Here is a 3,974-nt window from a genome sequence, read left to right on the forward strand (position 1 = left end):
CAAAGCGGAGTATGATTGCCTGCCCCTCATCCTCATCGCCCGTGCTTGGCATCCCGAGTCCAACATGGAAGCACTCACGAGTGGGATCGTAAGTACCTTCGTCGTTAGAGTCAGAGTAGCCAAAGCAATAGTCACTCGTGGCCAGGAAGCGACGCATGGCTTTAGGGTCATGAAGCCTAGAGAAATCCGCTCCGGCCCATGCCTCGTCCACCTCTGAGGAGTCAGCGTGGGAGTGAGTCGAAGTCGCGTTACCGAAGTCGAGGGCGAAACGTTGGTGGTGTCCCGAGGGCACTACGTGAGTGGAAGCATAGGCATAAGCATAGGAGGCGGCGGCATTTCTCAACCCGAAGGGGTATGGAGATGGTGCCATCGCCGGGTTCTGCTTCGCCGTAGCTGGCGGGGCAGAGCTTGGTGGCGGGGCGTTGCAGCATGCCACCGGCGTCTTTCCCTCGTCCAGGCTCAGGCCAGACAGGTCCCCAACTAGGGACCTTATGCCAACAGCTGGGCATGGGATACCAGCGGAGCGCGGCGTGTCACCCTGGGTTCACGTGGTGTCAGCGTGGCCCCGCTCACGTCGTGCCTAGCGAGCGTGACGAGAGTGGCCGCCCAGGCGCTGGCTGCGCCTGGGCTGTGGGTGCGTGACGTCGTCGGCGGCAGGCGAGGCTCGGGGTGTGAGGAGTACCATGTCGTACTCGTGCCCTAGAGACATGAACTCTAGGCTCCCAAACCAGACCATCGTGCCAAGACGTAGTGGTCGTACAGGGTCTGCCATCCAGAACTTGTCGAGATGACAAAGCTGACACGCAGAGGCCCCTACCTGGCGCGCCAACTGTCGGTGTTTCGGACCGGCCGGCCCTCAACCAACTAGTAAATTTGTACTGCGTGTTCTCAGTCCCGGATGGTGATACAAAGAGACATAAGATTTATACTGGTTCGGGTAATGAACACCCTATGTCCAGTTTGAGAGGTCGATCTTGTATTCCATGCACCGAAGTGCTTGTAGTAGGGGGTTACAAGCAGGGCGAGAGAGGGAACTAGTCCTAGGTCTCTACATGGAGTGGCGTGGATTGCTTGAGATGTTGATCTTAGGCAGCGGGGAAGCTCGAGCATTCATCTATGTGTTCATGCGTGAGTTCGCTGCGTGGGCATAGGCCTAATCATTCGTCTCCTATCCTAGAAACAGCCCTGGTCCCTCCATTTTATAGTGGAAGGGGGGACAAGGGTGATACATGCGCTAGCTACGTGGTGTCGTGCAAATGGAGGCGGCATGTCCGAGCCCTGTAGCCTGTTACTATGGCGGCGTGAGTGACGGAGTGGTCTCGTCCTTGAAGTACTGGGGCGAAGCGCCGGTCACATCCGATCCTGTTTGTCATGGGAGCTCCAGTGTTACCTCAAAGCGGACGTGACGGTTGGCGTGCGGGTCACTGTGCATTGACTACGCGAGAAGCTGAGGCTCAGTCGGTGTTGAGGCCAAACCATCATGGGGGTCTCGACAGACATGAATCCTGAGATTGCCGAGACCCTGATGTAGATTGCCGAGGCTTGGAGGGAACAGTTGATCTCGTACGCTGATTTCAAGACTGTGATGACCAGGACTAGACTCCCCATGCCACGTTGTCTCCGAGGTGAGGGTTACGCGGCATAGTGTAGTGCAGGCACAGATCGTGGGCACAGCACCGGAACACAGTGGCCGGTAACCCCAGCCGTGCCTGGTCCTGGTCAGTATGGCGTTGATGTGACTTCCTATCCCGTCGGCCATTCTGCGGTGTCGAGCCGTCGTCCAGCTGAGATTGCGAGAGTGGTTGACGCATTAATGGGACGCGACACGCTGTGGGGGAGACTAGTCGAGGCAGAAGCGACAGGTTGCTGCCGAGCCGACTTCGAGCGAGGCGGAGAACCGTCATCTCGTCCAAGGCTTTATGCGCAGGGCCTCGGGCGGGACGGAGAATCGGTTCCCCGTCGAGGCCCTCTGTGCGAGGCCTCGCACGAGGCAAAGGTTTGGCAGGCCGCCGAGACCTCCCGTGCGAGGCCAGGAGCGGGGCGGAGAGCCGGCGGGCTCGGACGAGGCCAGGGTTTAATAAATGGCTTACCCTTTGGCTCTGTTATTGATGGGGTTTAAGTGATTCTTTTGGTATACGCTCGGGGTACCCTGTTTTATGGTACCCGACAGCACATTTGACTCTTCCACTCCAGGTGTAGGAATTAATATTCCTCTGTAAACTAACTATCATGCCAAATACTCATATCTTTGCTCGATATTTAAAAAAGAGTAAATTGCACGGTCAGTCCTTAAAGTATTGGACAGGTTTCGTCTAGGTCCTCAAACTATGAAATTGCACATTTGGTTCCCTAATGTATTTAAGTGGTCTCATCCAGGTCCAAAATAGACACGAGGAGAGTTAGAAGCTGACGTGTCGTCCACGTGGACATGATTTAAGCGTGGCAAGAATGAGGAGTAGCGTTGCGCTGCTCTGCTTAAAGATGGCAACGGGCCCCCGATACCCGATACTCGACGGGTATTTGATCCATTAGGGGATGAGGATGGGATCATATCTTTATCCGTGGGTATCTAAATGGGCAAGAATCCATCCCCGATGGGTATAGCGGGTACGAGAACGTTCCCTGTTTACCTGTTCCCGTTACCCGTTGAGGAACATGACTATTTAGGCTATCATGCGAGTATTAGGCCCAAAGAAGCTCAACATAACTATTTTGGCCCAAATCTGAACAAATCATACATATAGTTTGTGTGTTCTAGGAACCCTAGTTCAATTTTTCCTCACCATCTCCGCCAGCAGCACAAAGCCCGCCTCACGAGCGCTCGTGCCCCTCGCTTCCTCAGTTCGGTCTCTCTGCCACCTTTGCTTGTCCTCCTCGCAACCTTGCTCCTTCTCCTCGGCATCTCTGAGACTCCGACACTTATATCTAGGTAAAGAAAAAATGTCTCTGATTGCAAAGCTGCGACCCCCAAGTGTCCTTGTTTATCGGGTATGCAGTACCCGTTGGGTATCTGTTACCTGGCCGATGCCTGATGGCTACGGGGATGGGCAAGAATCTATACCCAAGACAGTTAACGGGGACGGGGATGAGATGAATTCTCCATAGCGGGGAAGAGAACATTCCAGTGATACTCGACGGGTACATCCCCGTTGCCATCCTTAGCTCTGCTCTTTCTCACTGCCCTGTTCTAGAGCCCCGACATTGACACCGACGAGCTTTGCCCGCCAAATTCGCCACCGTTGTCTCGCCATTGTCCGGTTCCCCTCCACTCCAGCTGTGCCAAGGCCTTCTCCACCCTCTCTACTAGATTGCATCGCTGGTCATCCAAGGTAGAGGCCCCTCGGGCCAAATCTCGGTGCGACAACCGCCATGGCCGCCGGACGCATGCTCGCGCGTGGTCGTCCTCCCTCAATCTCGCTCTGCCCTGACTAGAGGAGCAGGCCGGAGGAGGAAGAGATCACATGTGGCAGAACCTCCCGAAATAGCAAACTTACGGAGGTGCTCGTCTTCCATCAGACACTAAGCACCTCGGAAGCAGCCTACAACGAGCGGTGTCCGTCGGGCATACCCCGAGGGAGAACCCGAAAGATCCACATTTTTCTCAAGGATCCAATAATGAGAACGAGTTACAATATCAGTTCATTTCATACATATGAGTTTCTTAAAAAGTACATTATTACAATACCAAATACCAGAGTGCGGAATAATAAACAGCGGAATTTTAAAAATAACAACTAGCGATAAGGGCAAGGATTCCATCTGAGCCCACCAGATGGATCCTCCACATAGAGTTACTCTTCAAGCATCACCTGCAACAGAGGTAAATAAACCCTGAGTACATAATGTACTCGCAAGACTTATCCGACTATTGGAAATAATTTCCCGACTCCAAGGAATATGATAGGCTTTATGGTTTGCTGGTTTTCTTTAGCAGAAAGCAACGCTAATAGTGAGTCCTTATTTATGTCTTATTA

This window comes from Miscanthus floridulus, chromosome 3 (assembly GCF_019320115.1).
Source record: "Miscanthus floridulus cultivar M001 chromosome 3, ASM1932011v1, whole genome shotgun sequence".
Lineage (NCBI taxonomy): Eukaryota > Viridiplantae > Streptophyta > Magnoliopsida > Poales > Poaceae > Miscanthus > Miscanthus floridulus.